Source organism: Mobula birostris, chromosome 12 (genome assembly GCF_030028105.1).
Source record: "Mobula birostris isolate sMobBir1 chromosome 12, sMobBir1.hap1, whole genome shotgun sequence".
In the NCBI taxonomy this organism is placed as follows: Eukaryota; Metazoa; Chordata; class Chondrichthyes; order Myliobatiformes; family Myliobatidae; genus Mobula; species Mobula birostris.
The window spans coordinates 29,756,839-29,783,743 of NC_092381.1; the positions used below are offsets into that span (position 1 = coordinate 29,756,839).

The following is a 26,905-nucleotide window of genomic DNA, read 5'->3' on the forward strand; positions in this document are numbered from 1 at the left end:
GGAGTTAATGGCCACATGTTGTTCCTCCTTGGCAGACATCAGCCATGTTTCATCTTCAGAGAACTTTTCCTGCAACAACTACCAGGCAAGGTGCAGTCGCTCTGGCTGGCTCTCCCCTCAAAGACCTCCAGGCTCTAGCAAGAGGTTTTTTCCGTAACCAAGAGGGCCTGTGTGACCATGCCGCTGGATGACTTCGCTGCCTTGCCGCCACTTGAACATGAGACGATCGCCGCAGCTCAATGACAGTCCTCTACCTACCCTGTGTTTCTACCACGCGTGTTTCGGGCCGAGAGCTAAGAAGTGCCGCCCACCTTGCAGGTTCAAGGAGTCGGGAAACAGAACGGCCGGCGTCCGTTAGCTGCAATGCGCGTTGGCAGGTCAGGCAGTTTGTTCGTTACAGACTCTGTTTCCAGGTGGCATTTTTCCTGTGACACGGGTGCTCAGGTGAGCGTCCTGCCCACATCTAAGTTGAACATACGAACTGGGGAATTTGGACATCTCTCGAGGCTGCGAATGGAGGCGCCATCCGGACTTTTGGTAAGTGTGAGGTGGCAGAAGTTCCACTCGAATTTTGTGTTGGCGGCGGTGTGTCACCCCTGCCGGGGGCAGACTTCCTCTATGCCAATAGCCTTCTCAGTGATGTCCAGAACTGGTGCTTCGTCAACGCAGAGACTTTCTACTCCCTCTCTGGCACAGTCAGTGCCACCGGCACTTCAAAGTAGTCCAGCACCCTTTATGCCTCCGGCAGCTTCCTCCGCCTCCACGCTGAGTTCCCGGACCTGACTAAGCCCACCTTCTCCTATCCACCGCTAAACATGGGGTGGAGCGCCACATCCTTGCCACTGGCCTGCCCGTTCAGGCCCGCACCATGCGCCTTGTCCTGGAGAAGCTAGCCATTGCCAGGGCTCAGTCTGATGCCATGGAGTACCTGGGCATTGTCAGGCAGTCCAGCAGTCCATGGGCTTCCCCTCTCCACACCATGCAAAACCTGGGGGCGGGAGGCATCCATGTGGTGCTTACCCCAGCCTCAACGATGCCACGACCCCTGACCAATACTTGATCCTGTGCGTCCAGGATTTCTCTGCCCGCCTGGCAGGGAAAATTATTTTCTCGAAGGTGGACCTCGTTTGCAGTTATCACCAGGTCCCTGTCCATCCAAGTGAGATTCCTAAACCTGCTGTTATTACACCGTTCGGTTTGTTTGAGTTCTTTCGAATGCCATTCGGGCTGAAGAACGCAACCCAGATTTTCAGTGCCTTATAGACTGTGTTTTCAGGGATTTGCCATTCCTGTTTGTTTACCTAAATGACATTTTGGTAGCCAGCTCTTCTAGGGATGAGCATCTCTTACACTTGAACCCTTTTCCAATGCCTTAGACAGCACAGTCTTATTGTCAACCCGGCAAAGTGCCAATTTGGTCGATTTCCTCGGACACCACATCAATGCAGCAGGAACGGTTCCCCTGCCGCCTAAAGTTGAAGCCGTTAAGTGCTCCCCTTGTAACCAGTCACTGTTAAGGCCCTGCAGGAGTTTTTGGGCATGGTGAACTTTTATCACCATTTTGTCCCCAAAGTGGCTCAGCTCGTGTGCCCCCACTACGAGGCCCGTAAGGGCAAATCGGCCAAGCATTTCCTGGACTGGACGAAGGAAAGGTCCAAGGCATTCTCGGACACCGAGCAGGCATTGTCTAATGCAACACTGCTGACGCACCCCCTCCCAGACGCGCCGGCCGCTCTCACCATGGACGCGTTGGACTGTGTGGTTGACACGGTGCATGAGCGTTTGGCAGCCTCTCGTCTCTTTTAGCTGTCCGCTTCACCCCTGCGAGCGTAAGTACAGCATGTTTGACTGTTTGCAGTGTTAGCATTCATTTCAAGAGGTCTTAGAATACAAGAGCAGGGATGTGATGCTGAGGCTTTATAAGGCACTAGTGAGGCCTCAGCTTGAGTATTGTGAACAGTTTTGGGCTTCTCATCTATGAAAAGATGTGCTGACATTGGAAAGGGTCCAGAGTCGGTTCACAAGGATGATTCCAGGATTGAAAGGTCTATCATATGAGGAATGTTTGATGGCTCTGGGTCTGTACTCATTGGAATTTAAAAGGATGAGGGGGATCTCATTGAAATCTTTCGAATGCTGAAAGGCCTAGACAGAGTAGATGTGGAAAGGATGTTTCCCATGGTGGAGGATTCTAGGACAAGGGGGCACAGCCTCTGGATAGAGAGGTGTCCATTTATAACAGCGATGTGGAGAAATTTCTTTAGCCAGAGCTGGTGAATTTGTGGAATTTGCAGCTGTGGAGGCCTGGTCATTGGATGTATTTAAGGCAGAGATTGATAGGTTCTTGATTGGACACAGCATCAAAGGTTATGGGGAGAAGGCTGGGGAATGGGATTGAGGAAGGGAACAAAGGATCAGCCATGAGTGAATGGTGGAGAAGACTCGATGGGCCAAATGGCCTAATTCTGCTCCTATGTCTTATAGTCTATGGTCTTATGGAAATTAGAGCATAAGCTTGAAATCATCAGGGTTCTAGAATTACCTAGCATAGACCCTTCAATCTAGAGCATCTATACTGTCCACCCTACATTAAATACTCTATGCACTGCTAACTTAAGTAGCAATTGGAATATCCCTTGGATTTTTTACTGTTCCTGTCTCCACCACCTCCTTTGCCAGCTCCATAAAACCATGAGACACAGGAGCAGCACTAATCCATTCAGCCCATCGAGCCTGCTCCAGTATTCCATCATGACTGATTTATTATCGCTCGCAGCCCCATTGTCTTGCCTTCTCCCTGTAACCTTTGATGTCCTGACGATTTAAGAGCCTATTGACCTCTGCCTTAAGTATACCCAATGACCTGGCCTCCACAGCCCTCTGTGGCAATGAATTCCACAGATTCACTACCCTCTGGCTAAAGAAATTCTTCCTCATCTCTGTTCTAAATAGATGTCACTCTATTCTGAGGCTGTGCTGTCTGGTCCTAGACTCCCCCACTATAGCACATCCACTCCATCTTCAAAGGTACATTTAATGTCTTGGAATACTTTTTCTTTGCAACCATCCACGAAAACAGAGGAGTGCCCCCAAAGAATGGACGACAGTTAAATGTTGAACCCCAGTGTCCCCTTTCTCCCCCGCATAAACGGTAGCAAGCGACAGTTCCCCCTCCCCACCGGCAAAAAAAGCATCAGCACCCGCCATCAAGCACTCAAGTGTGAGCAAAGCAACAGGAAAGACGTAGACCTGCGTTACTCCAAAGATTACATTGTTCACCCGGCATTTGACATACCACAGACTCTCTCTCTCCCTAATAAGGGAGAAAGAGGTGTCTCCGTTTCACAGTGAGAGGAGAGACATAACAAACAACTCGCTGGTTTATGATGTTAAAAGTCCATTGTATCAATTTTTCCGAGTTCTGTGCCCAAAGATCTCAGGTCTCTGGGCACACAGCCGAAGATTTTCCATCTCCAACGACACATTGATCTGCAGAGGCACTGACTTCTGATCCCCCCCCACCCCCCACCTCCAGGGCCATGAGATCTTGGACCTCCAAGGAAAGTGTAGCTCTTTGGCCCAGCCCTTTGTGTGCCAAACAACAACCAGTTGTGAAACCACAAGAGCGGGTCCCATTCCTGCTAAGAACCAAGTCAGCGTGTAACTCCAGTTCAGGGTCTTCAAAGGAACCCTGAAAGGGAAAAATAGAGATATTAAAGATGGAAATAGAGCTGTTTCCGAAGATGTAAGCAAAGGAGTCGCCATTTGGTGCCATCAACTCTCCTAAGCTCCTCCTTCCTAAGCTTGGCCCGTTCCTTATGTGAAAAGTTTAACCCTTAGATCCCCTATCAACCTCTACCATCTCTCATTAAACCTCCATACTCGAGTTTTCGACAGGCCTGTCTTGGGAAACAGCCTGTTTACATTTTATGTCCCTCCATAATGACACTTTTCAGCTTCCTTTTACTCCAGTAAAAACTGACCCAACCCAACCACTCTCTCCTAATAACTCAGTCCTTCCAATCCAGGCAACATTCTTGCAAGCCTTTTCTGGATTTACATCTTAACCTGTTTTGTGGCAATAGTAGCAGATAAAACAGGGACTTGGGAAATGGAGGCAGAAGTAGGCCATTCCATCTCTTGTACCTTTTCTGCCATTCAATAAGATCAAAAACATCTTACTCCAGCTCTGCTTTTCTGGTCTAACCATGTATTCCCTTTAAAATCTAAAAATCTAACAGTCTTTAGAACAAGTGCCCTAAAGATAGATATGGGGTATGTAAACATATGATTTACAATTAAGAAATGTATCAACAGGTATTAAACACAATGGAAAATGCTGGTAAAATTCAGCATACTAGGCAACGTTTTTGGAGAGATGGACAAATATGATGTGTCAAGTCAGTAAATTTTCGTCACAACTAGGGAAAAGTTAAAGAGTTAAGTTGCCAGCAGAGGGTTGAATGAGGACTGAATGATTGGGATAGGGGCAGAGAAAACATGATGGAAAATCAGTGGTACTAAATTTCAACTCTTCCAAAACCTGGCACATTTGAAGTCTTGAACAGACCCCTCCATTAGCAGTGGCTTTAACATAGAGGGGAATTTTTCCTTAAAATAGTAAAACTATTTGCATGTCATAACCTAAATAGATTCTGCATTTAAACCTGGAAGTACAAATACACCATCAACACAAATGGGCTGTAATTTCTGTTTGCATGTATTGTTTTATTGATATAATTTGACTCAAACTTTAGCAAAGGAAGGAAAATTTTAAACACAACTATATTCAGAATGGAAATGCTGGAATCTGATCCAACATAAAAAGAACAGGAGGAACTCATCAGATGAGACAGCAAAGGAAAGACTTTCAGCTGGACTTTGGCTGTCCATTTCTCCCCATAGGTGCTGCTAGATTCCAGCAATGTGTATATTTTCAGAAGGATTGGGAAATCACATTTAAAAATCTACATTAGTAGAGAATCTGTACAGAAAGCTGGCTGCACTAAAGGAAACCCCCACCACAGAACAATGGCTGGTCAAAGAAAGTTCTCAGAAAGTACCCGTACCAGCATTAAAACCAAAGTACAGCTAGAAAGCTGAGACTGAGAGGGATGAACGGTAACAAGAAGCGTCTCACTGCCCTAAGGACACAGGAACTCAAAGGAGCCCTGTTCAGCATTTCCAAGAGGCAGCTGTGGTTCCAGTCATGATGAAGATCTACTAAATGCAAATGACATTCTACTGATCATCATCAGGTGCCGTGCCCAGTTTGAGCTTTGACTGCCATGGCCTACACACTCTTGTTTCGGGTCAAGTGGATCAATTCATTGGTATTCATTTCCAGTTCACTAGCAGCTGTCTCCATCATCATTTGTCTTTGTCTTCCTCTTGCTTTCTTCCCTTCAATCTTTCCCATAATTACCGTGCATTCCTACTCCTCTTTCCTAATCACATGTCCAATGAAGTTACATTGCCTTTTCATGATCTCATACATTATTTCTCTTTTTGTGTTTGCTCTGTTCATGACATCCTTGTTAGATATTCATTTCGTCCATGATATTCTTTGCATCCTCTTCAGAAACCACATCTCTGCTGCTTCAATTCGTTTCCTCATGTTACTAGATATTGTCCAACATTCTGAGCCATATAACATAACTGGATAGACGTAACATTTCAGTACTCTGAGGTGGGTTGTCATGCCTAGTTTAGTATTGGTCAGTGTACTCTTCATTCTTGTTAAGGTTTCTTTTGCCATCCCTATTCTTTTGATGTCCATGTCGCACCTGCCATCTGATGTCACCCAGATTCCTAAGTAGCAAAAGTTCTGTACTTGTTTTATGTCTTCCCCATTTATTCTCAACCTGCAGATAGGATTCTCCTTCTTTTTGGATATCACCATACATCCTGTCTTTTTGCAATTGATAGATAGACCCATCCTTGCACTTCCTTCAACAATTATATCAATTAAGTTTTGTAGTTCTTCCTTCGTACTTGCAACTAACACAGTGTCATCTGCATATCTGAAATTGATGTTTTCACCACCAACTTTGATTCCCAAGACGTCTCTTATTTTTTTGTAATGCTGTTTCACTGTACACATTAAATAAATCAGGGGAGAAAACACACCCTTGTCTGATGCCTTTCTTGATTTTCGTAAACTGACTCACTTCTCCATCTATTCTCCATCTACTGATCATAACACTCAAATTAACTGAATGGAAAATGAAAGGACCACATTAAAAAGTAGTGAACAGGTTAAAGGAAATAAAATGCTGAGAAAGCTTATTACAAATCAGTTTTATATATAGATGGTATCAATTTATTCTGCTAACCACATCAACCAGTAGGAGGTCCAAGTTCCCATTGTGTTAGGAAATGACATCCAAAGACAGAAAACTACAATAGCATGCTGCTGATACATGGAGAGAATTAATGGTTGCCAAATGGCGTTTCTTCTTAGAGAAAATTATACATTTCCATATATTGGCATTAAAATAAATTATGACTTCTAAAGGAAATAACTGGCATAGCTTACTGTGCTAATGTCTGTTAACAACCAGAGCTAGAAAAACACATGTTCTTAGGAAGCAGAAATGATGTCTCCTGTTAAGAAAGGGGGAATTGGCCTGCATGGGTGAGAGATACACTGAACATGATTGCTTTAGTCAATACCAGTTCATGCTGTCAACCAGATGAAAGCCAAATTGCATCTGTGTAATTAAATGATCCTCTTGTTATGTTTTATAACTCCAGAAATTAATTGAAAGAAAAACATGATAGTTGTGTATGCTTAGTTTTTACTTGAGTGAGGCACACACTTATGACATGGTGGCGTAATAACCTATTCCATTTACATACTTTTACATATAACCCATAATGAATTATGCAAACAGCAAAGAATGCTTAATTAAACAATATATTTATAATATTACTCAAATATTACTGAAATATTAAATACATTTAATGCCCTGGTTAAAGATTTCTACTACTATGCTGCGAGGTAGTTTACATTTAGCAGTTTCCTGTAAAAGCAGCGTGCCATGCTGCAAAGTGTGTTTTGGCTTTGGCTAAGGTAAGGTCATGTTGTCCGTCTTAGGAAGGTGAGTCAGCCATTCAGGATCAAATCAAGGTTTCCTTAATTGGAACATCACGACGTTCCTGTTTGGATGAACCCCATATCGGACTGACCCTAGATATATATTGTTTATGAATGGTGGCCTTTTCACCGCTGAGTCACGTGGCTGTTAGCAGAGTTAACTAATGAGCCTAGTTTGTACATGAGCCTGGTGAGAGGGTTACATACACAGCACTCCTCTCTGCTTAGTTATAAACTCCAATCAATATAGAATGCATCTCAACACATACATATGTGTCTGTGAAACAATCTTGGGCTCTGGGCCTCCACCATGGTGGTTGTAGGAGTTGCCTCTGGGACTTTAAGGAGTAGTTCTGACAGGTCTACACACCTTTCTCTAACAATTGATTCTGTTCTCCTCAACTGATCAGTGTGTCATCTCCAGATAACATCAGGCAGAATCTTTCCAGGTATTCACTTTTGATCACTTCTGTAGTCCCTCATCAGGACTGTTACTCGAGGAGTGAAACATCAAATCTCTTTGCTTGAGGAGCACTCAGTTTGTCTCAGTTGTTTGTCCTGCATACTCCTTGAGTTTGAGGAGACGCAAGTATGAGCAAATGGGATGACCCAAGAACAGCATAGCTGGTGAGTTTTTGATTATGGAGTGTGCTGCATTACGACATGCAAGGAGGAAATTGGCAAACCTCAGATTCGTGACAGTGTAGAGTGTTCTGCTAACATTACTCGCAGAGGGTTGTCTAGATTCTGGACAAACTTTTCTGCCAAGCCATTTGTAGCTGGTGGTATGGTGCCAATGTAATATGTCTTATTCCATTCATTTTCAGGAGTGACTGAGCTATTCCACAACAAAATGTGGTCCATTGTCACTGACTAAGTGTTCTGGAACACCATCCTTGAGAAGAGGCTTCTCAACACATCAACAGTGTGTGAGGATGTAGTGGAGGCTATTGGGAACACTTATGGCCACTTTGTGGGTGCATCCAGTACTACTAAGAAATTTGTGCCCATGAATGGTCCAGCAAAATCCACATGAACCCTCTGCCAGGGATGGAAAAGTGCTGTTCTTGGCATCTTCTGGATGTGTTGGTATCCTAAAGAGTGCACGGCAAGCTGCTTGATCTGCTGATCAATCTCAGGCCACCAGACAAAGCTTCAAGCCAATGCTTTCATTTTTACCACTCCTCAATGACCGGCATGTAGCTCCTCCAACATTTTAGCCTTCAGTTTGGATGGTACAACAACTCTCAATCCCTACATAAGGCAACTCCTATTAAGGACAAGTTCATCCTGGTGCTGTTAAAAATGGGTGAAATGGAACTTATGTTGCACTTTCCAGCCATTTTGGATTGCAATGTAGACATGAGACAGTGTAGGGTCTTTTCTGGTTTCCCTTTGGATCATCTCTGCTGTAATAGGGGGACTTTGACTTGCATTAAGGAGAATACGCCAAGAGGAGTGCCCTCTTTCGTAAATTTTTCAGGTATTTCCTTTTCCAAGGGTAAACAGGACAATCCATCAGCATGTCTATTATTAGTTGTCCTCTTGAATTCAATCTTGTAACTGTGCCCTCCAAGAAACAGAGCCCATTTCTGCATTTGTGCTGCTACTATTAGTGGAACACCCTTCTTTGGATTGAAAATTGACACTAGTGTTTGACGATCTGTAATGAGGGTAAACTTGCTCCAATACAAGTTGAAACAGTTCATACCCTAAACCAGACTCAAGGCCTCTCTGTCAATCTGTGTTTAATTATTTTCTGTAGTGGTAAAGGAATGTGATGCATAGGTTATCGGTGTTCACTCCCATCACTCATAACATGTGACATTACTGTACCTATACCATAAGGTGAGACATCACAGGCGAGCTTCACTGCACAAAGTGGATCATAACATGGAAGTACAGTGTCTGACATCCCTGTTTCCTTTACCCTCACACTGCTTTGTCCATTGCCATTTCTTCCTGATCTGTAGTAATAAGTTCAAGGGGCGGAGCACGGTAGCCAGGTTTGGCAGGAAAATGTTATAGAAATTGACAAATACTGAAAAGAACCAAAACTGTGACATGTCCTTTGGCCTTGGGGCATCCATCACTGCTTGAATTTTCCCAGCACACTTGTGTAATTTTTGTGCATCAATGGTGCTACTCCAAAATAAGCCCTTTTTAAAGCGATAAACCCTTTTGTGAGTGTTTATGGTGAGAATCACTTTGGAGACTTCTTGCATCTCCATCTGTAGGTAGGTCTCAGCTAAGTCCATTTTGCTGAAGTGTTTTCTTCCAGAAAGGTTTGCAAAGATATCCTCTATTCTGGGCAGAAGGTATTGATCTACTTTCAGTACTGGGTTGATGCTAACCTTAAAATCACCACAGATCATGACAGACCCATTCTTCTTGGGGATTGGGACCACTTGGATTTTCCTAGGGGCTCCACTCAATGTTGGAAAGAATTCCTTTAACCTCCATATGACCCAGTTCTCTAGTTACTTTATCACAGATGGTCTAAGGATCCTGACAGGCTTAGTAAAAGTTGGATTAGCATTTTCATTTAACACTATTTTACCCTTGATATGTTTGAATTTTCCATTGCTGTACTTGAGCACTGCAGTGACATCATTGAGTATCTTTCTTAACTCACTTTCAGTTACCTCTTTTGCTGGGGTGTGGTATACAAATAGAGGATTAGATTAGATTAGATTAGATTATGAGGATACTCAGTCCTCGTTTATTGTCATTTAGAAATGCATGCATTAAAAATGATACAATGTTCCTCCAGAAAGATATCACAGAAACACAGGACAAACCAAGACTAAACTGAAAAAACCACATAATTATAACATATAGTTACAACAGTGCAAAGCAATACCGTAATTTGATAAGAGCAGACCATGGGCATGGTAAAAAAAAAAGTCTCAAGACCCGATAGCCCCATAATCTCACGCAGACGGAAGCACCGCAAACTTGCCGATGCATTGGAAGCACCCGACTGCAGCTGACTCTGAGTCTGTCTGAAAACTTCGAGCCTCCGACCAGCCCTTCGACACCGAGCACCAAGCATCATCCTCTGCCGAGCGCTTCGACTCCGCCCCGGCTGCCGAGCAACAAGCAAAGCCGAGGAGTCGAGGCCTTTCCCTCTGGAGATTCTGGATCACACAGTAGCAGCGGCAGCGAAACAAGCATTTCAGAAGTTTCACCAGATGTTCCTCCGTGCTCTCACGTCTGTCTCCATCAAATCAGGACTGTGCACGGCACCCTACTTGACAGATAACAGATATTCGTCACCAGAGTGGCCGCTGCAAGCTGCGTCGCGCCGCCATCTTCTCCTCTCCTCAACATGAATCTGAATGAATCTCCAATCAAATTGTTGTTGTCTCAGCCAATCACAGTCCTACAATACTGGTCTTCCTGTTTTTACCACATACAAGGCCAATGTGATTTTTGGTTATTGTTTGTATTGCACTGTTACAAATGTCATTCTCACAGGAGTTATATTTTCTCCAGTATAAGTACTTGGGTGGATATCTGCAGGCTTCAGTTTAGTATCCTTGAAATGCTGTTCAAACTCATTTTGTGGAATGACTGAAACCGCTAAGGCAGTGTCCAATTCTATTTTAATTAATTTGCTGTTCACTTCCAGTATAAGCCATATTGCATGTCTATTGTCAGTCTCAAGGGTACCCAGTTCTGTGTCACTCTCATCATTATCAGATTTTTCATCAACACCATGCAAATTAGTGCTCTTTTTGAGACTGAAACTTGACTTTTTATTTATTTTTTCTCTTCCTTGTATAGTCCATTTATAATGTCTATCTGACATGCTCTTTGTATGCCTTGAATTATGTTGCATTGTTTGCAAGTTTCTGTTTTAAATCTACATTGGCTTGGTGTATGTGAGCTCCTGCCACAACAGTAACACAATTTGTCTGGTCAAGTCGCTTTCTGTTTAAACATTGCAATTTTGTTCATGCTCACTTTCATTCCTGACTGCAACTCAATTGCAATTCTGACTGCTGTTTCCATTGACACTGTGATTTCAACTGCTTTCTTAAATGTGAGTAATGCCATTTTTGAATGTTTTCTTGTGAGATAACACAAACTAATTGACCTCTCCATGTATCATTATGCTCTTTACTGAACTGACAATGCTTAGATGATTTTTCAATTCAGCCACATAAGCTAAAATGGATTCCTCTTCCTTTTGATTTTGCTTATGAAATCTGAAGCATTCTGCAATCAACAATGGTTTCGGTTTCAAATGTTCCTACATTACTTTCATGATATTGGCAAAGCTACTTTCGGCTGGCTTGGCTGGAGCAGTTAAACTTCTAAGCAAACTGTGTGCTTTTCCACCAATTGCACTCAGCAAAACTGGCACTTGCTTTTCATTTGCTTTAAAATACTATTCAGTTCATTCAGTATACATCAACCGGTTATCTTTAGTGCAATCGAACGTGTCTACTTTCTGATGTAGCAGCAATTTTGCTTTTTAAAAAATATTTATTATTTTTATCGCTCGGTACTCACTATTAATGAAATTGTAAATTTCATCCACATTCCACCTTTTTTAAAACACTCAAATGCCTTTCTTCCATTCTGAAAAAAAATACCGTGCTTTTTTTAAACTTGAACATCTCACTGTGCTTCCATAGGTAGGTAGCCATCTGGGATTCATGTTAAGACTTCCTCATCACCACTGTTATGTTTTATAATTCCAGAAATTAATCAAAAGAAACATTTGGGAGACCTGGATAAATGGGAATACTTAGAAACCATAGAAACCATAGAAAAACTACAGCACCGAAATAGGCCTTTTGGCCCTTCTTGGCTGTGCCGAACTATTTTCTGCCTAGTCCCACTGACCTGCACATGGACCACATCCCTCTATACACCTCCCATCCATGTATCTGTCCAATTTATTCTTAAGTGCTAAAAAAGAACCCGCATTTACCACCTCGTCTGGCAACTCATTCCATACTCCCACCACTCTCTGTGTGAAGAAGCCCCCGCTAATGTTCCCTTTAAATTTTTCCCCCTTCACCCTTAACCCACGTCCTCTGGTTTTTTTCTCCCCTTGCCTCAGTGGAAAAAGCCTGCTTGCATTCACTCTATCTATACTCATCATAATTTTATATACCGCTATCAAATCTCCCCTCATTCTTCTACTCTCCAGGGAATAAAGTCCTAACCTATTCAACCTTTCTCTGTAACTGAGTTTCTCAAGTCCCGGCATCATCCTTGTAAACCTTCTCTGCACTCTTTCAACCTCATTAATATCCTTCCTGTAATTTGGTGACCAAAACTGAACACAGTACTCCAGATTCGGCCTCACCAATGCCTTATACAACCTCATCATAACATTCCAGCTCTTATACTCAATACTTCGATTAATAAAGACCAATGTACCAAAAGCTCTCTTTACGACCCTATCTGCCTGTGACGCCAGGAAATTAGGGAATTTTGTATCTGTATTCCCAGATCCCTCTGTTCTACTGCACTCCTCAGTGCCTTACCATTTACCCTGTATGTTCTACCTTGGTTTGTCCTTCCAAAGTGCAATACCTCACATTTGTCTGTATTAAACTCCATCTGCCATTTTTCAGCCCATTTTTCCAGCTGGTCGAAGTCCCTCTGCAGGCTCTGAAAACCTTCCTCACTGTCCACTACACCTCCAGTCTTTGTATCATCTGTAAATTTGCTGATCCAATTTACCACATTATCATCCAGATCATTGATATAGATGACAAATAACAATAGACACAGCACTGATCCCTGTGGCACACCACTAGTCACAGGCCTCCACTCTGAGAAGCAATTCTCTACTACCACTCTTTGGCTTCTTCCATTGAGCCAATGTCTAATCCAATTTACCACCTAGCGACTGAATTTTCCTAACTAACCTCCCATGCGGGACCTTGTCAAAGGCCTTACTGAAGTCCATGTAGACAACATTCACTGCTTTCCCTTCATCCACTTTCCTGGTAACCTTCTAGAAAAACTCCAATAGATTGGTCAAACATGACCTACCACGCACAAAGCCATGTTGACTCTCCCTAATAAGTCCCTGTATATCCAAATGCTTGTAGATTCTGTCTCTTAGTACTCCCTCCAATAACTTACCCACTACCGACGTCAAATTTACCAGCCTATAATTTCCTGGATTACTTTTCGATCCTTTTTTAACCAACGGAACAACATGAGCCACTCTCCAATCCTCCGGCACCTCACCCGTAGACACCGATATTTTAAATATATCTGCCAGGGCCCCTGCAATTTCAACGCTAGTCTCCTTCAAGGTCCAAGGGGACACCCTGTCATGTCCTGGGGATTTATCCACTTTAATTTGCCTCAAGATAGCAAGCACCTCCTCCTTTTCAATCAGTACAGTTTCCATGATCTCACTACTTGTTTCCCTTAATTCCATAGACTTCATGCCAGTTTCCTTAGTAAATACAGATGCAAAAAACCCATTTAAGATCTCCCCCATTTTTTTTTGGTTCCGCACATAGCCGACCACTCTGATCTTCAAGAGGACCCATTTTATCCCTTACAATCCTTTTACTCTTAATATACCTGTAAAAGCTCTTTGGATTATCAATCACTTTGACTGCCAAGGCAACCTCATGTCTTCTTTTAGCCCTCCTGATTTCTTTCTTAAGTATTTTCTTGCACTTTTTATACTCCTCAAGCACCTTATTTACTCCCTGTTTCCTATACACATCATACAACTCTCTCTTCTTCTTTATCAGAGTTGCAATATCCCTTGAGAACCAAGGTTCCTTATTCCTACTCACTTTGCCTTTAATCCTGACAGGAACATACAAGCTCTGCACTCTCAAAATTTCTCCTTTGAAGGCTTCCCACCTACCGATCACATCCTTGCCAGAGAACAACCTGTCCCAATCCACACTTTTTAGATCCTTTCTCATTTCTTCAAATTTAGCCTTCTTCCAGTTCAGAACCTCAACCCTAGGACCAGATCTATCCTCGTTCATGATCAAGTTGAAACTAATGGTGTTATGATCACTGGAACCAAAGTGCTCCCCTACACACACTTCCATCACCTGTCCTAACTGGTTTCCTAACAGGAGATCCAATATTGCATCCCCTCTAGTTGGTACCTCTATATATTGATTTAGAAAACTTTCCTGAACACATTTTACAAACTCTAAACCATCTAGACTCCTAACAGTATGGGAGTCCCAGTCAATATATGAAAAATTAAAATCCCCTACCACCACAACTTTGTGTTTCCTGCAGTTCCCTGCTATCCCTCTGCAGATTTGCACCTGGCACTTAGTTTTACTTTAGTGAGGCATGCACTTATGACATAGTGGCATAATGAAACATGCCATTCACATACTTTTACATATAACCCATAATAGTAATGAATTATGTAAACAACAAAAAATGCTTAATGAAACAATATATTTTCAATATTACTCAAATATTAATTTAAACTAATTTGGGAGGGTTTAAACTAATTTGGCAGGGGGGTGGGAACCGGAGTGAAGCAACTCAGGATAGGACGGATGGTAAAAAAGCAAAGATAGCATGCAGTCAGGCTGCCAGGAAGGGCAGGCAGATGATAGGACAAAATTGCAGCCAGCAGGATAAGTGCCAGTGCATTAGGGATGCAGAATCAAAAAGGGTAACAAATACAGTACTCAGACTGTTATGCATGGAGTATAAGAGATAAGGTGGATGTTCCTGTTGCACTATTGCATATTGTCAGGTGTGATGTTGTGGCCATCACTGAATCGTGGCTGCAGGCTGGTTGTAGTTGGGAGCTGAATGTCCAAAGTCAAACGTTGTATTGGAGGGGTAGGAAGGTAGGCGAAGGGGGGTGGTGTGGCTCTGCTAGTAAAGAATGGCATCAAATCAGTAGAAAGATGTGACATAGGAATGGAAGATGTTGAATCCATGTGGGTTGAGTTTAAGAAACTGCAAGGGTAAAAGGACCCTGATGGCAATTATATAAAGGCCTCCCAACAGTAAATGGGATGTGGACCACCGATTACAATGGGAAATAGAAAAGGGAGTCAAAAGGGCAATGTTATGATGGTCATGGGAGGTTTCAACATGATGGTCGATTGGGGAAATCAGTTCGGTAATGGATCTCAGAGAGTGAGTTTGTTGAATGCCCATGAGATGGCTTTTTAGAGCAGTTATCATTGAACCTACTAGAGGATCAGCTATACTGAATTGAGTGTTATGTAATGAACTGGAAGTGATTAGAAAGCTTAAGGTAAAAGAACCTTTAGGAGCAGTGATCACAGTATGATTGAGTTCAACTTGAAATTTGATAGGGAGAAAGTAAAGTCTGATGTAGCAGTATTTCAGTGGAGTAAAGGAAATTACAGTGTTATGAAAGAAGAGTTGGTGAAAGTAAATTGGAAGGAGATGCTGACAGGGATGACAGCAGAGCAGCAATGGTGTGAGTTTCTGGGAAAAATGAGGAAGGTGCAGGATAGATGTATTCCAAAAATGAAGAAATACTCAAATGGCAAATTATTATAGACCATGCCTGACAAGGGAAGTCAAAGCTAAGATAAAAGCAAAAGAGAGGACATGCAACAAAGCAAAAATTAGCGGGAAAATAGAGGTTTGGGAAGCTTCTAAAAACCTACAGAGAGCAACTACAAGAATCATTTGGAGGAAAAAGATGAAATATGAAAGATGAGAGTGGATATAGGACAGCTAGAAAATTAGGGCAGAGAAATAATAACAGGTGACAAGGAGATGGCAGTTCACTGTGGAAGACACTAGAAGTTTGCCAGATATTGAGGGGTGTGAAGGAAGAGAAGTGAGTGCAGTTAATATTACAAGAGATAAGATGCTCAAAAAACTGAAAGAGCAAAGGATACATAAGTTACCTGGACCAGATAAACTGCACCTGAGGGTTCTGAAAGAGGTAGCGGTAGAGATTGTGGAGCCATTAGAAATAATCTTTCAAAAACCATTGGACTCTGGCACGATGCTGGCGGACTGGGAAATTGCAAATGTTACACCACTTTTTAAGAAAAGAAATTATAGAGCAGTTAGCCTGACCTCAGTGGTTGGGAAGATGTTGGGATCAATTGTTAAGTATGAGGTTATGGAGTACTTGGTGACACAGGACAAGATAGGACAAAGTCACCATAGTTTCCTTAAGGGAAGATCTTACTTGATGAATCTGTTGGAATTCTTTGAGGAGATTACAGGTAGGATAGATAAATGGGACGCAGTGGATGTTGTATATTTGGACTTTCAGACAGCCTTTGACAAGGTGCCACACATGAGGCTGCTTAAGAGCCCATAGTATTACTGGGAATTTACTATCATGGTTAGAGAATTGGCTGATTGGTGGGAGGATGCTGTTCTGGTTAGCTGCCAGTGATTAGTGGTGTTCCTCTGGAGTAGGTGTTGGGGCCGATTCTTTTAATGCTGTTGAAGCTAACATCACATGCCAGTGATAATAAACCTGAATCTGATTCTGAAAAAACCATAGAATGATTGAGACAGGTTAGGAGAATGGGCAAGAAATTGGCAAATGAAAATACAATGTTGAAAAATGCATGGTCATACCCTTTGATAGTAGAAATAAATGTGTGGACCATTTTCTAAATGGGGAGCAAATCCAGAAATCTGAGGTGTGAAGGGACTTGGGAGTCCTTGTGCGGAACAACCCTAAAGGTTAACTTGCAGGTCGTGTTGGTGGTGAGGAAGGCAAATGCAGTGTTGGCACCCATTTCAAGAGGTCTAGAATACAAGAACAGGGGTGCAATACTGAGGCTTTAGCATACTGGTGAGGTCTGACCTTGAGTATTGTGAATAGCCCCTCATCTAAGAAATGATGTGCTGGCATTGGAGAGGGTTATGAGGACTTTCACAAGGATGATTCCGGGAATGAAAGGGTTACCATACAAGGAATGTTTGATGGCTCTGGGTCTGAACTCACTGGGACTTAGAAGGATGAGGGGGGATTTTATTGAAACCTTTTGAATGTTGAAAGGCCTAGACAGGGTAGATGTGGAAAGGATGTTTCCCATGGTGGGGGAGTTTAGGACAAAAGGTCACAATTTCAGGATACGGGGCGTCCATGTAAAACAGAGATGCAGAGAAATTTCTTTAGCCAGAGGGTGGTGAATTTGTTACTACATGCAGCTCTGGAGGCCAGGTTGTTGAGTGTATTTAAGATAGAGCTTGATACGTTCTTGTTTGGCCATGGCATCAAAGGTTATGGGGAGAAGGGCAGGGAGCGGGGCTGAGGAGAGGAAAAAAGAATCAGCCATAATTGAATGGCGGAGCAGACTCAATGGGCCAAATGGCCTATTTCTGCCCCTATGTCTTATTACTGAAATATTATATATACAAGTATCACTGTTTCGTGTAGCTGGATTATGATTATGAAGATTATTTCCTTGTTTCACGTTGTATGCTGTGGAATGTTGCTGACAATCTTTCTTATATGTAATGAAGTCTATGCAGATACAGTATTTGGAGATCTAATTATGTTGGCTGGACCCAGAGTCTATAAGCTAGCCAAAGCAAGGCCCTCTAATGGCAGTTAGGACACTTGAATCATCAACTTTAAGAGTCATAGAATCATCAAGCATAGAAACAGACTCTATGTCTCTTAAATGTGATGATTCAAGTGTCTATGGTGACTAGCAAGTTCCTATCTACCAATTCCATTTACCAGGCTTTCCAACCCCACCCCTAGATTTCACCTTGCTCATCATTTCCAAGGGCATGGTTTAAACATAAAGGAGGCAGTTATTTGTTCTGCTCCTGAAGATTGTTATTCTGAAAGTGAAAGTATTCATTGGACTGGATCTGCCTCAAATTGATTTATACCTTGCCTTTGCCTTTTGGGAATCAATGTGGTCACACTAGCCTTAAGAAGCCGGCAACCATCAGGACCTCATTATGACAACTCAGCATATGACAATGGAAACTGATAATTCAGTACGAGGGCTTTTGGCACAGATGGAAGACTGACTGAGCAGTGCAGGGTTCAGTCCTGGAAGTCCAGATATGCACAGTATAATTAACTGCCATATTGCCCTGGGAGATTAGGTTGCCTGTTAGTGTGACTTGCCCTGGCTGCAATGGGATAGGACCGTAATTGTGAAGTGAAAATTTGCAGAAATTGAATATAAATGACGTCTTCACAGAAAATGCTGTGTTTCCAGCATTTTCTGCTTTTGAAATTATTAAGAATCTGACCAGAGAACAAATGAGATCAAAAAAGTCCTGAGAGAAAAGATTAAAGTTGAGAGAAAGCAAATAAACAAGACTCCATCATTAAATGGTGAGATTAGGCAAACTTCAAAAGGCAGAAGGAAATAGGGACATGAATGGACATCACAGTGGAGCAGCTGGGAGAGCCAATTTCATTACAATAAATAAACTAGACACTGGAGAGAGCAACTTTACAATGTTTAGAACATCCCATCAGTCAAGCAATGTGGCTTGCTCATTGTAAAATATTCCGGCCTTCAGAAATACATATCAATGTGCTTATCCCAAACAGCATGAAGAAAATTCATCTTAAGTATGCTCAATCATCGAACCTCCACTACCGATCCTGTAGGAAGATTCTGTGAGCACTAATGAATCCTAGGTTAGGCACCTCCCTTGCTTTTTGCCTCACTGCCAAGCAAGCCTTGGGAAAATGCCAAGTTCTGTGTACAACTGAAAGTGGTGGGATGGGGCAGGTTGTGGGCTGATGAGCCTTATTGAGGTTGTCAGTCAGCTGCTCCACAGGGATGCAAGCTGCCAGAAAGAATTGCCGGAATATTCAAATGATAGGTGGGGATTGTCTGTTCAGCTGGCATCAGCACTAACAGCACAAAGGTTTTCAAAAGCTCCCTGTGATGCTTCGAAGATTGTATCTAAGCAGTAAATACCAGTAAACCTAAACCAAGCTGTACGTTTCTCTGGGGAAAGAAAGCAGAATTATTTCACTTGGAATTCCAATATTTTGTGTATTGAAGCATTATTATAGCCCGTAAATGTATTGCAGCTGCAATCCCATAGGCACAGTTATTTTCAGGTGGTTTAATAAAACATCATTTTGACTCGAAAAATAACTCTTCGAGGACAGAAGTTGTCCTTTTTTCTATTCTTAAGATGGTTTCCGATGCACTGTCTATAATAAACCTGTTAAAAAATCTTCCCATTTTATTTGTACATTAACCCTTTTTCCAGATGGTTGTTGTTAGAGAAAATCTTTGAGTCTCTGCTTCCTTCTACTAGCTTTTCGACTATTTGATATCCTTTGCTGTGTTGGTAATCTATGTTCGATAACTATTTCCATGAGAGGGTTTGGAAAGTAGAAATGTATCCCAGAGCAAAGTATTGTTTTTCTATTTAAATAGGCTTGTATGTTTTAGTGGTAGACTAGGCTCCTAAAGAGGGTGCTGTTTTTCCTCAGCAATATCTGCAGTACGTAAATAGCACCTTCTTCCACGTCCATCACCAGCACTGCAGTGAAATTTGCCATTAACGGATTTGCTGTCCCTTCAGTTGAATCAGTTTTAGCTGAGAAACATCTGTAAAGTCTAAAAAACATCAGTATTTTTACGAATTGAAGAATTACCTCATAAACAGTTTCTAAAAAGGGCCCAGGGTGATTGATTTGAAGGAGTTTAATCAATTCTGATTGCCCCCTATGCCTCTAACACAGCATTGAACAATAACAACGAATTGTGCGGAAATCAGAAATAAAAGGGCAAATGCTGAAATCTGGAAAGAATCTGAAAATGCAGGAAACACTTAGCCCATCAAGCACAGGGGGTCATAAACCTGAAATGTTAATTCTGCTTATCATTCCACACATTGCTTTTTGTGGACACACACACTCACAAACTGGAGGTTCCATCGTAGCTATTGGATTTGCAGACACTATCCCACTGTGGATTGTTGACCAAGTACTCTGAGTACTACACAATGGATTTGACAATGCTGAGAGTCTCCAGGAGACTGGAGTTACAACTAGTGTTCTGGTGGAAGAGGGGAATTCTGCTTCCCACTTTAAGAGAACACCCCCATTAAGAGAATGTGGCTTCTCTTAAATGGAGGATATTAGATAGATAGACCTCAGTTTATACCTGCACACTTCCCAGCAGCTGAGGAAAGGAAAGGTACAATATAGAACAAATAATTAAACTTTCTCTTCTCCAACACTGTGTAGATGACTCAAATGATAGATGGGCAAGTGATACAGACCTACGAGGAGTGATTGATAAGTTCTACACTATCTACAACACCACCAACCTTTGTGTCGTCTGCAAACTTGTCAACCCACCCTTCTACCCCCACATCCAGGTCGTTAATAAAAATCACGAGAAGTAGAGGTCCCAGAACAGACCCTTGTGGGACACCACTAGTCACAATCCTCCAGTTTGAATGTACTCCCTCCACCACAACTGCCTGCCTTCTGCAGGCAAGCCAATTTTGAATCCACCTGGCCAAACTTCCCTGGATCCCATGCCTTCTAACTTTCTGAATAAGCCTACCGTGTGGAACCTTGTCAAATGCCTTACTAAAATCCATATAGATCACATCCACTGCACTACCCTCATCTATATGCCTGGTCACCTCCTCAAAGAACTCTATCAGTTTTGTTAGACACGATCTGCCCTTCACAAAGCCATGCTGACTGTCCCTGATCAGACCATGATTCTCTAAATGCCCAGAGATCCTATCTCTAAGAATCTTTTCCAACAGCTTTCCCACCACAGACGTAAGGCTCACTGGTCTATTATTACCCAGGCTATCCCTACTACCTTTTTTGAACAAGGGGACAATATTCGCCTCCCTCCAATCCTCCGGTACCATTCCCGTGGACAACGAGGACATAAAGATCGTAGCCAGAGACTCAACAATCTCTTCCTTCGCCTTGTGGAGCAGCCTGGGGAATATTCCGTCAGGCCCTGGGGACTTATCCATCCTAATGTATTTTAACAACTCCAACACCTCTCCCTTAATATCAACATGCTCCAGAACATCAACCTCACTCATATTGTCCTCACCATCATCAATTTCCCTCTCATTGGTGAATGCTGAAGAGAAGTATTCATTGAGGACCTCATTCACTTCCATAGCTTCCAGGCACATCTTCCCACCTTTATCTCTAATCGGTCCTACCTTCACTCCTGTCATCCTTTTTTCCTTCATATAATTGAAGAATGCCTTGGGGTTTTCCTTTACCCTACTCGCCAAGGCCTTCTCATGCCCCCTTCTTGCTCTCCTCAGCCCCTTCTTAAGCTTCTTTCTTGCTTCTCTATATTCCTCAATAGACCCATCTGATCCTTGCTTCCTAAACCTCATGTATGCTACCATCTTCCACCTGACTAGATTTTCCACCTCACTTGTCACCCATGGTTCCTTCACCCTACCATTCTTTATCTTCCTTCAGGACAAATTTATCCCTAACATCCTGCAAGAGATCTCTAAACATCGACCACATGTCCATAGTACATTTCCCTGCAAAAACATCATCCCAATTCACACCCGCAAGTTCTAGCCTTATAGCCTCATAATTTGCCCTTCCCCAATTAAAAATTTTCCTGTCCTCTCTGATTCTATCCTTTTCCATGATAATACTAAAGGCCAGGGAGCGGTGGTCACTGTCCCCCAGATGCTCACCCACTGAGCGATCTGTGACCTGACCCGGTTCATTACCTAGTACTAGATCTAGTATGGCATTCCCCCTAGTCGGCCTGTCCACATACTGTGACAGGAATCTGTCCTGGACACATTTAACAAACTCTGCCCCATCTAAACCCTTGGAACTAATCAGGTGCCAATCAATATTAGTTAAAGTCACCCATGATAACAACCCTGTTATTTTTGCACCTTTCCAAACTCTGCCTCCCAATCTGCTCCTCTGTATCTCTGCTGCTACCAGGGGGCCTATAGAATACCCCCAATAGAGTAACTGCTCCCTTCCTGTTCCTGACTTCCACCCATACTGACTCAAAAGAGGATCCTGCTACATTACCCACCCTTTCTGTAGCTGTAATAGTATCCCTGACCAGTAATGCCACCCCTCCTCCCCTCCCCCCCCCCATCCCTTTTAAAGCACTGAAATCCAGGAATATTGAGAATCCATTCCTGCCCTGGTGCCAGCCAATTCTCTGTAATGGCCACTACATCATAATTCTATGTGTGTATCCAAGCTCTCAGTTCATCACCTTTGTTCCTGATGCTTCTTGCATTGAGGTACACACATTTCAGCCCTTCTACCTTACTGTCTTTACACTGTTTATTCTGCTTCTCTTTCCTCAAAGCCTCTCTATATGTTAGATCTGGCTTTACTCCATGCACTTCTTTCACTGCTCTATCGCTCTGGGTCCCATCCCCCTTGCAAGTTAGTTTAAACCCTCCCGAACCATGCTAGCAAACCTACCTGCAAGGATATTGCTCTCCCTGGAGTTCAGGTTCAACCCATCCAATCTGTACAGGTCCCACCTTCCCCAGAAGAGATCCCAGTGATCCAAAAATCTAAAACCCTGCTCCCTGCACCAACTCCTCAGCCACGCATTCAACTGCCATCTCCTCCAATTCTTACGTAGCACTGGCAGCAATCCTGAGAACGCCACCCTTGAGGTCCTGTTCTTCAGCCTTCTGCCTAGTTCCTGAAGCTCACACTTCAGGACCTTATCCCTCTTCCTGCCTATGTCGTTGGTCCCAACACATATCACAACTTCTGGTTGCTTTCCCTCTCATACCAGGATGTCATGCACCCGGTCAGAGACATCTCGGACCCTGGCACCTGGGAGGCAACAAACCATGCGGGTGTCCTTGTCACGTCCACAAAAATCTCCTGTCTGCTCCCCTGACTATAGAGTCTCCAATGACGACAGTTCTCCTCTTCTCTGTCCCACCCTTCTGCACCACTGGGTCAGACTCAGTGCCGGAGGCCCTGCCACCGTGGCTCACACCTGGTTGGTCGTCCCCGCCAACAGTATCCAGGGCGGTAAATTTATTATTCAGGGGAATGGCTACAGGGGTGCTCTGCACTATCTGCCTGCTCACCCTCACTTTCCCTCCCTCTGACTGTCACCCAATGACCTGCTTCCAACAGGCTAGGTGTGACTTCCTCCCTGTAGCTCTCATCTATGACTGCCTCATTCTTCCTTATGAGTCGAAGGTCATCCAGCTGCTGCTCCAGATTCCTTACACGGTCTTCCAGATCGCCCAGCCATATGCACTTCTGGAAGTCGGCGTCTTGGACCTCCAGAAGAGGTCCACAGCAGGGGTGATTGATAAGTTTGTGGCCTAAGGTAGAAGGACATGAATTATACAGCTCTCGTTACATGCATGTGCAGTTCAGCTCTTTGAGTGATTATGCAGAAAGTTTGAAGTTAATAACTAATCCCCTTCTACATGGGCCATGAACTTATCAATCACCACTCGTACATTTATTTTTGGCCTGGATTAGTTACAAGTGCCAGTTAGACTGGCATCAGATTGCTATATTCCCTTAGACCTCTAGGGCGAGAGGGAGGAAATATTGCTCATGCTTGTTGTATTGCCTATTGCCATTGTGGTTTCCATGGGTATGGGGCTGGTCATGATGAACTTCCTACCTATTCTGTTTAGCTTCAAACATGTCTGGGGCAATTTGAATTGTCGGTCAACAGAAGACAGAGCTTTAGAACATAAGAAACAGGAGCCCCCTGAGTCTGCTCTGCCATTCAATAAGATTGTGGGCTATCCAGTATTGGCCACAACACCACCCTTCCCATATCCTTTGAATCCCCTGAAGTTCAAATGATAGTCAGTCTCCAGTTTGAATGTATTTAATTATGTAGCTCTGGCATAGCAACCTCCATAAATTCATGCCCCTCTGACAGAAGAAATTGCTCCTCATCTCCATCTCCAATTACCCCTGATTGTGAAATCATGCTTTCTAATGTTAGATACCTCTGCAATGGGAAACAGCCTCCCAGTATCCATCCACTCAACCCTCCACAAAATCTTATATGCTTCAATCAGATTATCTCCCTTTCTTCTCCAATGAGCACAAGTGTAATCTGCTCAACCCTTGTAATGTAATCCCTTTCTTTCCAGGACTCTGCCTTCTCTTTGTTCTGTCCAAAGCAGTTACATCCTTCCTTAAATATATTCAGTCTTCCTGGTGTAATTTCATCAATTACCTTTAAAATTTCAGGAAAATGTCCCATCCTCCTTGCATTGAAGGCCAACATTCCACTGGCCATCTAATTACTCGCTCTGCCTGCATTCTGACTCTTTATATTTCAACTACTCAAGTCCAAGACCTTTTTCTTTTAACCTTTAAATAATAACTTTTCATTCTCATTTCTAGACTGAATAATTTCATATTTTCCCTCATTCTAATCTATTAGTCAACATCTCAACCGCTAGCTAATCTATCATGACAGCCAATGGTTGAACAGAAGAAATTGTGAAGGAGCAAGAATCCAGAACTGGCCAGGAGATAACATGCAATGACTTGATAAATAAATCCAGCATGTACAGTGGTATTTAAAGAAGTTGGATGCAAGAGACTGCAGATGCAGGAATCTGGAGCAACAAAAAATCTACTGCAGATACTCAGTGAGTAAGGAGGCATCTGTTGAGGGAAATAGATAGTCGACGTTTCAGGTTTTTTTCATTTGCGGGATGTGGGCATCGCCAGCTCAGCTGGCATTTATTGCCCATCCTAGTTGCCCTTGAGAAGGTGGTGATGAGCTGCCTTCTTGAACTGCTTCAGTCCCTGAGGTGTAGGTACACCCACAGTGCTGTTAGGGAGCACCAGTCGAGACCCTTCATCGAATCTGGTGAATGGTCTTAGCTCAAAAGGATGACTGCTCATTTTCCCTCCCTAAGTGCTCCTTCACCTGCTGATTTATTCCAGCATTCTGAGCTTTTTGCTTAAAGAACGGTAAACAGAGTAAAGAAGCAGGCTCGGCCTTACCATATTGTCATGGTAGTGTAGTGCTTAGCATAACGCTGTCACAGCGCCAGTGACCCAGGTTCAATTCCACTGCTGTCTGTAAGGAGTTTGTATGTTCTTCTTGTAACTGGGTGGATTTCTTTCGACATTCCCAAGGCATACAGGTTAAATCGGTTTATTGGAGATGTGGGGTCATTGGGTCAGAAGGGCCTGTCACTAAATAATTAAAAAGATTTGTTCCAAACTCATCAATGAGGCTGATTTATTCCAATCAACAGCCCTACCACACTGATCCCCATTCTCTACAGTAATCATTCTGTGGCGCTGATTCCATGCCGATCTTCACCTTACAGCTGAGAGCATTGGAGCTGTGAGTAACCTGGGGAAGAGGGACAGTTTTAAAGTTGGAGGGGCAAAGAAGATGAATTAACAGGTGAAAGGACAAACCATCCCCAGGAATGTATTTAAATATAACTTACTTTTCTTTTCACTTCTATTGAATAACCACATAGCTGCTGCTGGGGGTGGTAGGAAAATAACACTGTTTTCATGTGCAATATTTATTGTTTTCAATATTTAATGTTGCTGGTTTGAACAAAGTCTGCAAAAGTAGTGTATTAAGGTGCAAAGGTGCCTTTAAAAATAGAATGTACCGCTTACTCTAGCTATAAATTTTCCAACTCAACCCTGTATTTTGGCAGGAAGTTTACTGCTCTCGATGATAGCTCCAATTCTGTTATTTGTCTTGGTAAGCAGTAACACTAAGGCATCTTTGAAATGACTGTTGACCCTGTATCTTTGACCTAGCAACTGAACAAATATTTGAAGTCCCACGATTTAACAGCATCATCAGTGCAAAGGCCACTCCATTATTGCTGATCTTCACTGACAACAGGCTGTGAGGAGGCGGTCCAGTGAAACCCCTGCTTAGCTCTGCATTGTGCGGAGTTATAATGGTGTTTATTTTCATTCATCTTCATTCACAGTGCAAGTGAACTGTAGCAACGCTGACTGCTCACAAAAGGACCAGCCTTCCAATAGCAAAGTGAGAGGGTGGTGGTGGTGGAGGGCTGGTTTTGGACTTGGATTCACATTAGTGTCTATCATAGAACATAGAACATTACAACACAGGCCTTTTACCCGCAAAGTTGTGCTGACTTTTTAACCTGCTCTAAGGTCAATCTACCCCTCAATCTATGCCTCTCATCATCTTGTACACCTCTATCAAGTCATGTTTCACCTCTCTCAAAGACAAAGCCCTAGTTCACTCAATCCATCCTCATAATTCATGTTCTCTAGTCTGGGCAGCATCCTGGTAAATCTCTAAATCTGCACCTTCTCTAAAGCTTCCACATGCTTCTTATAATGAGCCGACCAGAACTGATTACAATATTCCAGTGTGGTCTGATCAGGGTTTTATGGAGCCACACCATTACCTCACAGCTCTTGAACTCAATCCCCCAACTAATGAAGGCCATCAAGCCACACAACTTCTTAACAATCCTATGAACTTGCACTGCAACTTTGAGTGATGTATGGACGCAAATCCACATTATCATGTCCTTAAACCAAAGTATGAGGATCCCAACCTTCTTGTTTCTACTCCTGTGGCTAATTAGCTAATTACATTGTTACTGAAAAGATACACCACACTTTAGGGATCCACTGAAGAAATTTTTGTCTGCTTTCTTTTGAGCAGCTTCTGTTCTTTAAAAAACAACTTGATGTATAAATATGTTATTTTTGAAACAAAATGTAGTTAGTTTTTTTGGAAGATTGGAATCAAGTTCACAAAAAATCACTTCTCACACAACTATAGAAATGTCAGTGCTTTTTCAGTCTTTTTTAGTGAGTCCTCTCAGCTTTTCCTACCCATTTGTCTGTTTGTGGTTCTCTTT

The 26,905-nt window shown here is 42.8% G+C and overlaps 1 long non-coding RNA gene across 1 annotated transcript in view; it reads left to right on the forward strand.

Moving 5' to 3' along the window:
- The window catches only part of LOC140205820 (uncharacterized), a 45,072-nt gene that overhangs the window by 752 nt on the left and 17,415 nt on the right, over positions 1 to 26,905 (forward strand). The gene's annotated exons all lie outside the window — the stretch shown is intronic.